Below are 10,001 nucleotides of genomic sequence, written 5' to 3' on the forward strand. Positions count from 1 at the left end.
TTAATCAAGGGGAAAGAGTTTTGAATCTAAGTAATTCATTTGTCTTTATGACTTCATACTATGCTAAAATTTAAAATAACTTACTTCAATGTTATATATTATGTATATTATTTTTGCCCTTTTTTTTTCTTTGAAGGATTGCATTTAGTCTTTCAACTCTATTCATTTTAGTTTTTTTTTTGTCTTTAATATATTCTCATTTATCACATATGAGTTAATTTTGAAAAATGGATTCTTATATGTTATATGCATTAATTTTGAAAAATTGAATGCAGGAGAATTGATTATCCTCTCTTCTCCATTAGGAAGAATCAATTTTCTTCTACAAGGCATGGCTCCAACACATTTTCTGCAACTAGATGCATCCCAAATCAACATGCTTAATAAATAGATCCAGACATTGTTTAATTGGTGGATGATAATAATAATAATAATAATTTAATCAATTTTAATTTAATATAATTTCATCATTTTTTATTTTTTATATTAGATAATAATTCACATTTCATTTTAACCTAATTAACACTAATTTTATTTGATTTTAATTCTTTAAAGGAAAAAATTATAATATTTTATTTTTATCAATTAAAATATCTTTTTAATCTATCAAATCCATTACATTACTAACTAATTTTCATAAAATTTTATTGGAAATTCTTTTATTTTTCACCATCTTTTCCTTAATCCAAATAATCACACATTCACCTCTCTTCCTCCTCAAATCCACTTCTCCAAATCCATATAAAAAAACAAACACACTAATGAACATCGTTTAGGTACATTGTTTGTTTTAATTTATATCTAACTTCTTTGTTATGTTAGAATAACTTCCACTGACTTTCATCGTCATGGTCGCTCCTTTTCTAATTAGGAAGTTTTTTTGTATTGGGAATGAGTGCACAAATCATTCATTGATGAGATTAGTATTGAAATTACGATTGATATTTCAACTGAACTTGTTATGGTGAGTATTATTGTTCAAGATGAAAAAAATGAATCTTTTTGGATCAAACATTTACCATTAGACCAAAAGTTATAACATTAAGTTAAGGTGCAACTCCTTCTACTTAACAACATAGCAACTCAAACACTACAATTCAATTGTAATTTAACCCATCAACATACACTACGAGATCATTCATGTACACTACAACAATCTCCTTATTGGAATTTGTCCTAGTAAGAATCAAACTCTTCAATTATGACCTAGCTTATGTCACAAGATAATTGATGCAAATTGAAACTATTTGTCTTGAACAACTGTCCGATTAGAAAATGAACTGGTGACCTTGGATCTAATACCAATTATTAGATCAAATACTTATTACTAGGAAAAAAAATTATAATTCTTAGTCAGAGTGAAACTATTTCTATTTAAGAATGTAATAGTCAAAACAACAACTCTTTCTTGTAAATAAAATATTCACTATAAAGTCTACTAACAATATTTTTACATGTAAATCACATATATTCCATTCACTATTTTTTTTTTTTGCATGACTTTGTTTCTATTTATAAACTTTCTAAAAAGAACTGTTATAGATAGGGGTGGGCAAACTGCACCACAGTTCACTGCACTATGGAAGTTTATAGTTAACTATAAACCAGTTCAGGAAAACTGCACTGAACTAAAATATGGTTCAGAGTAATTGAACTGAACTATTTTTTAGTTCAGTTACACTGCAGTTCAGTTCAATAAACTGTTTTTTAATTCACAATTTAGTTAACTATTTATTGTGCAGTTCAGTGAATAAACATTGTTCCAAATGGAACTACTCCAGACCATTTTTGTCCCCATATTAGAGCATTTAATACAAAGAAAATGGCAGAAACTATTCTAGGGAACATGATTTCAGTTTTGAGGGCAATAGTGAGTTTCAAGCTCCCTTCATAATACAAAGAAAAAGGCAGAAACTATTCCATAAGTACACTGCACTTAAAATTGGTTGAGACATAATATAATATACTAACTGATTTCAAGCTCCCTTCAAGCTAAACACATACAGTGGAGTACAAATCCTGAAATGCACTAACTGATTTCACAGGAACCTACAGATGAAAACATGACACAAAGTCTCGTATAACTTGTTGAGCACCTTCGGAAGCAATGTTCGAATGGAAAAGGTGTTCCAATTGGAAATCTGGCATTCGCGATGATGCTGAACTTGGTATCGAACACGGTGTTTTCGGAGGATTTGGTAGATCCAAAGTTCGAGAGTGCATGGGAGTTTAAGGAGCTGGTGTGGAGGATCATGGAGGACGCAGGGAGGGTTAACCTCTGAGACTACTTTCCTTTGCTGAAGCCGTTTGATTTGCAGGGCGTCAAGGGACATGTGGCGGTTTCATACGTCAGGTTGCATGATATTTTCGATCACATGATTCGAAAACGTGTCAGAAGGAGGATTTCTTGGTTGTGTTGGCAGGGAGAAAGAGGGCAGTGATGGCAGCAGAAAATCTTTGACCGTGAAAGAAAAAAAAACTAATGAAGAAAGACATACAGTTCACATAGTTAATCCCAGTTAACTGCACTAAAATTATTAAAGTTCAGTTTGTTTAACTTGAACTATAAAACAAGTTAATTAGTTTTTAGTAAAAATCAGTTCAGTTTTATTAAATATAATATAGTACAGTTAAATGTAGTTTAGTTCAGTTTATGTCTCGCCCTAGTTATAGATTATGTATGTTTCTTTATATACTGTGTACACATTTGTAAATCATTCTATTGCAATCAATGTAAAGAGGGAAGGACTATTATTCTACATATTTTTCTATGCTTTTGACAACATTGAATATTCTGAAATCATCCTTGAAAATTATGAATCCAACTTTCTTCAAAGATTGACATTCTGAAATTTGATTTGATTTTGTGTCTTGACTTCTCATATAAGATTTTTTTTTCTACTGTAGTACTGTTATCTATTTTTTTTTTTATAGTGGTTGTTTGAAGTCTTTGTTTGATCCTTGTTTGTTTATCGCTTTGTTAAACTTATTTAGACATTGTTTAATTTTTGTATGTTTAGTATTCATTTAAATTTTATATAATACTACATTTAACAAAGACTTATGTGATTTATTGCATACTAAGTAGCTTTGTTAGTACACCTAAATATGTATTATATGTTATCACTAAAATCATTAAAGTCTTTGACAATACTCTTTGATTTATACTTGCACTTATTTGATATATATAAGTTTGAAGGTTAAAGATTTTTTGCTTCCAAGATCAGGGATTTAATGTTTTTAACCACAATAGCTACATAACATATTTATTTTTAAATTTGAAAAGTCCTTAATATTGCAACGATTCAATGACGGTCATATTATAAAAAAATAAATAAAAAATAACAGTTCAATAAAATTGTTGTATTGAAATCGTATCATTAATATATTTTTTAATCTCCTTTTCATTTCAATAGTTTGTATTTAAATTTCGAGGTACATAATATTTTATATTTGATATTTTTTTAAAATGTTAACAAAAAAGTTATTCATGACTTAAAATATTCCTTATCTTACATCTTTATACTTTTTCTCTCTCTCCATCACTTTTCATTACAGTCGAAGATGCATCTCCAAAGCTAATAGCATTAGGCTTTCTAATATTTCACTATCTTTTTTATTATTATTTCACTGTTTTCTTACCAATACGTGAATTTTTCACATGAACATGTTTTTTCTGTAAATTATAGAAATCAAGTCAAAACATATTAAAAACATATTTAGAATTTGATTCTTCAAAAATCGAGTTCTGAACTAAACACTAAAAATATAATTATCTATATGAAAAAATCCCAATTTGTAGGACTCCAAGTTTTTATTTTATTATATTAAACAACACATATTAATATATTTATATTTGATCAATTTCCAAACAAATATATATTTTTTGTTAGAAAGTAAAAGATAATTAGAATATTGGGTTGATGAAACAAGTGTGGAATTTTGACCTTTCAATTAAGATGAGGAATAAGAGGAAGAAAATAGAAACACGTACCAACCAGAAAACAACAACACAAACATATGTAATATATATACAAACAAAACTCTTTTCTTAAGAATTCTCATCCATTAAGTTATCCTTTCCACACTACAAAACATGTTCTTCATTTCTAGCTAATGACAAACTTCTTTAAATCTTAACTATATAGACTTTTGTTGTTTACATATAATGTTTCTAATAAAAAAATACTTCAAGTCTAAGATAATGAGATTATTTATAAAAGAATATTCTTAGATGGGAGTGTTCATACTAAAAATGTTTTTATAATGTTTTTCTTGATCACTCGTCGCCTTCAATATTTTATAAATAATATTTATTTTAGAATGTAAGATCATTATTTTATTCTATATAATAATTAAATCATCTTAAAATTATGATTATAATACAATATTATTCTAATTTAAGCGCATAAAAACTATATTTAGGAATACAATTAGAATAGAGTAAAAGAAATAAAAAGTTAAAGAATCCGTTAAATGCTCTCACAGAAGAAAAACTCATAAATGTGCTTAGTTTCTACAAAACTTTGACATTCGATATAGCTATGATTTCTACTAATTAGACTAAACCCACTTAGTAAACTAGATCCTTTTGTAAGTTTTAAAAATGTTGGTTGGAACTAGCCAACCACATGTTGGTATATTAAATAGGTTAGCCTACTTAATTTTAAAATAAATAAATATTTTATAGATGTTTTTTTACAAAATGAAATAAAAATTTATCACTAATTCTTAAAATCATAAATAATATAAATCTTTATTCGTACAAAATACTAAAAAACAAATTAAGAAAAAAATCATGATAGAAAATCCAATGTAAAAACGTACCATTATTTAGATACACTCATTTAATTAATATATGAACAAACTCGTGTAATGTGTGTGGTTAAATTCATTTAATTTTTTCCGCTATACTTATCTAATTAACATAAGAACATACTAATATAATGTACATAACAAGATTCATATAATTAGCGAATGAACATATTTGTTTATGTATATTTATAAACTCATCTAATTTGTGTGTGAAAAACTTATCTAATATATTTTACTAGAGTAGTTTAATCAATGACTAATACGTGTGACAACAAAATAAAAATAAACAAAAAAAAATTAACAATATCAAATGACTAACTTTTTGAGATGTTTTGTCAACAAAATAAACATGCATAATAATAAAGTAAATTTTTGGATATATATATAATAATAAAGTAAATTTTTGGATATATATATATATATTTTGTATTACTAGTATTTTTTTTTCTTATATTATTTCTTAGTATTTTTTTAATAGGTGACCAAATAATTATAAATTATAAAAGAATAAATTAAAAATGAAAAAATTAATATAAACAAATATTTTAAATATAAATTATGTTTTAATAATTTATTAAATGACCAATTAATTAGAAATTATAAAATGATAAAATTAAGAATGAAAAAATAGTGTAAAAATATTTTTTTATTTTTAAGAAAAATTAGTTTAAAAATAAAATAAATAATTAAAATAGTAAGATATCTTTTATGCACATGTGATACCAATATAAATATAAATAAAAAAATAAAGTTACATAAAATAATAAGATTTACAAATTCAATGTTTTTAAATTTTGAGTGAAAAACAGTGTCAATTTTTTTATTTAGATTGAGTTCATATTTTATTACTAAAAACAAATTCAAACAAAAGTGTTTTGAAAAAATTATTATCAGAAATTTCACTAAAAGTTTAAGTAAGATGAGTAACATATAAAAAGATATCTATAAATTTATTAATTTAAAATTTTGAATAGGAAATTATATGAATATTTTATATTTATGTCTAACTAGTATTATGTTTTTTAAATAAATTTATCAAAAAATCAATAAAAAAATCTTACAAAAATAAATTTATTGAATATATATTGAAATTATGATTGAACCAAGATCTTAAATTGAAATTGATTTTATAAAAGAAAAATGTAAAGTATGTATTGACCTTACATTATATTACTAATATAATGGTGTGTGTATTCCATCAATCCTATGCTTAATATTGTATTTTGAAATATATTCTCGGTCGTGTTTTTATTTATTAAGTGGTGCAACTGAGAAAAGAGTGGCGCAAATAGCAAAACCCTATACTGTGTTATCATGATATATAAATTTTTGGAGTGTTTTTAACATAAAAAAATTGAATGTGGATTAACAGATGATAGATGTGGGTTAATGTGTGCATTCTCTTTAACAAAATTGGAAATGGCAAATTTATTTTATCCTACTATATTTTGTTTAAGAATTTAATTAGAATACACGGTAAAGATTTCGTAGTCTCATTTAATAGTATAGATTTACGTGTATTAAAATTGTTATTTTTTCTAAAAATTAAGTTAAATGTTATATCTAATCTCGCTTTTAATTCATTGATATTGTTAAAAATGAATAGATTTAGTTTTTTTTACCTATTTATATTAAATTATTTTGATGTCTCAGACACGTTTTATAGTTTATATTGAAGTGAAAACATGTGTCAGTCTCAAATACTAACATAAACGTATTTGACAGATGGTAATTTGAAAGAAAAAGACTATTTAATCTTGAAAGTATAAACAGATAGTAATTTAGTTATTTACATAACACAATATCTCCTTTAGTTCCCAAATGTGTAAAAAAGAACAAGTATATTCTTAAGAAAATATAGTTTAATATCAAAATATTTCTTAAAATATTACAACTTAATAATAAAATAGGTCCACGAAATTTAACTAAATAAACTTGCACACTACATGACAATTTTTATATGACAATCAAATTTAGCTAAAAAAAATAATTAGTTACTATAATGATTAATTAGATATCAATTTGCAAAACTAAAAATTATTGGTTACTAAAATAATCACTATTATGAATAAAAAGTTACACTTAATTTCTAAACTGGTCTATAAAATTAACTACTAAAGGTTTTGACTACTAAAGAAATTAGTTTTCAATTATTGGTCTCTAAATTTAAAAACAATTTCTTTTGGTAAAACCTTGTAGCTAACTTTAAAGACTAATTTACAAACAAATTATAACTTTTTATTTACAATAGTGACAATTTTAGTTTGTAAATTGGTATCTAAATTGGTCACAAATTATTTTTTGTCGGTAAAATTAATTATATATATATATATATATTCTTCTAGTTTATAACCAATTTTTACTATATAAAATATTTTATTGTTTATTGGGATTAAATTTTTACTAGTTTACCTATTTAAAGACTATGAGTATAAGAAAATCGATTAAGAGTGAAAAAGAGTTTTATAAATGATACTTATATATTTTATTATAAAAATTCAAAATTATGAATAGAATTCATTTAAACAAGCTTTATTTTATAAAAATATTCATTTTTTTAAAACATTTTTCTGTAAGTCTATTTTACCTTCTCACTAAGATTTAACGTTTCCTTTCGTCTCTTTGAATATCCAAGCTTATTTTAGGACTTCAGTTGTTAAAAACAACAATTTTGTCCCATCAGACTAGTCAATAGATTAAGTTCTCTTTTTACTCTTTTCTTAAGTCAATTTTGAATTTTGTTGCATGTGACCTTTGAAGGGGTTGCATGCAACTTTAGGAAACTCTATTTGATTCTCTATTTTTGTTTGTCGTTGTTGTGAGAGTGTGTTCAGATCATTAATATGGGTTATTTATGTGTGTTAAAGCTACTTGAGAATTTTGGTCTATCTGGAGTTTTTAGGAGTAAGGGCTCTTCATTTAAGGTAAGCGAAACAAATTTAATCTAATGATTTCTTTAGTTTAAATTGATGGATTAAGTAAGATGATTAATTTGAATGGTATACAATTGACGTAAACTATTATTTCTATTTTAATTGGTATTGTTGTCTGTGGAGCTGATTTGACTTGGTTATGACTGTCCAATTTGACCTATCTAATGGTTATTTTAACCTAAAAAAATGCATTTTAAACTAAGAAAGAACTAGATTTGCATAGATAGTCAAGTTGCACAACCTATTCAAGTCAAATTAGGAATTAACACTTTGATAAAGCATTGGGCAATATCATAGAACCGCTTGACGCCACTCACAAAAGTCAGGACAATGAGCATAGTGGTCTAGAGCACCGAGAATCATCCTAGTACCATTGTATGCTCATAAGTTAGTGAGTTGCAGTGGTCTAGGAGTGTCGGGTGCCACCCTTGATATCATTAGGCTCTTTGAAGTAAGGAGGCTTTAAAGATTTTGGCATTTAGCGCTAGGACTTGGCATTGGGTGTTGTAGGCCTCGCACTAGACACTTTTTTTCTTTTTTCTACGATGGGCGCTACTATCTATTTGTGCTAAAATCAAGTTTCCAAGCTTTATTTTAAGTGTATATATGGATATTTTATGAATGATGGATGATTTTAATATGAAATCTATTTTGTTTGATTGTATTGATGATGATAGTGTATAGATTTCCAAAGGAGGAAATGCTACATTGATCTTAAGTTAGGAGTGTATTGAATGTTGATTCTATAAAGAGATTATCCAAACTCTACCATAATCTTACTCATGTAGAGAAAAATGTCTATGTATGAGAGTTGAAGGAGGTTCCAATTTGGAGTTTTAGTGGTTGATCAAACATGCAAATATAGAATTTACCTTGTCATGCTCATGCTTTATGGAAGGGAGGTTGTCCGACCTTGATATATAGTTATAACTCGTGTGAGATAGGGATGAGAGATGACAAGTGCATGGTCTCTGAGTCTACTCAATACACTTATCTTTTAAAAGTAGAGTGAAATGTTAGTGTTGTGTAAGTCATTGTAGGCATGTTACATAAGCAGATGATTGTTACAAGAATAAGTGATAGGCAACGGTGAAACTTTAGAAAGAAACGTAACAATGTAGTGTTATTTACGTATATATGTTTGTTTTGAGATACTTCTTTTTTTTTTCTTTTGAACTACTTGGAAGATTCTAAAAACAATATAAATATATATATATATATATATATATATATATATTGTAAAGTAGATATATATTATTAATAAATCTTTAAGTTACACAATAAATCTTTAAGTTACACAATAAATATTTAGGTTACACCTACCATAGTTCATCTATGATAAGGAATCTAACAAACTAAATATATTTAGGTTTAATTGCTTCCTTTGTCCCCAGTTTGATTGAATTGTGTCAAATTCATCCTCATTTTTAAAAAAGTTTCATTGTCGTCCTCACGTGGTGTAAAAGTGTCAATTGAATTCAAACATTGAAAAAATTTGTGTCAATGTAGTCATCTCCGTTAAATACACACTAACGGTGTTAAGTGGCTGATTATTTGGCACTAGAGAATTAAAACGTGGCAAAAGAGAGGTTTACGTGGATGCCCACAGTTCTCAACATGTGCAACACTTTCCTGGCCTTCTCCCTAGCCCTCTCTGTTCCCGTTTTTTCAACCTCCTTCAAAACCTCCACAACCCTCGCGTCCTTCGCCAACAGCTACAACAACACTTTATAGAGTGTGAGAGAGAATTCTTTCTTCTTCAATCACCATTTTCCAGTTTTAGAGAGAGAGAGAGAGAGTTGGTGTTAGGTTTGTGGTGGAAGGAAATAGGAAGAGGGTGTGTTTGATGTGGTTGTTGTTATTGGCTTTGAAGTAGTGGGAACAAAGAGAAACAGCTCCATTATAATATTACGCAGTTTTCTCTTTCATTTCAATGCTGGGTTTGTATTTTGTCCCTTTTGCTTGGTTTTGTTTATTCTTCTTTTCCCTTTTGTTTTATGGAACACAGATCCCTCTTTTGTCTCAAAAAGAATGCCTTGCAACTGTTGGGCTTATGTGGGTACTGTCATTTGTCAAAGAAATAGAAGAAAATGTGTGCTGTTTTTTGTTCTTATTTTTATTCTTAGTATTGTTTTCAATGTGTAAAGAATTTTGATTTTGTGGATTCATGTTTCTGTGAACGGATACCGATTTTTTTTTTAATTGCTTATGGGGTTAGTGTTTTGATGCTTCAAGTAACTCTGTAGTTTTATG

The sequence above is a fragment of the Vigna angularis genome, chromosome 1, assembly GCF_016808095.1.
Source record: "Vigna angularis cultivar LongXiaoDou No.4 chromosome 1, ASM1680809v1, whole genome shotgun sequence".
Classification (NCBI taxonomy): domain Eukaryota; kingdom Viridiplantae; phylum Streptophyta; class Magnoliopsida; order Fabales; family Fabaceae; genus Vigna; species Vigna angularis.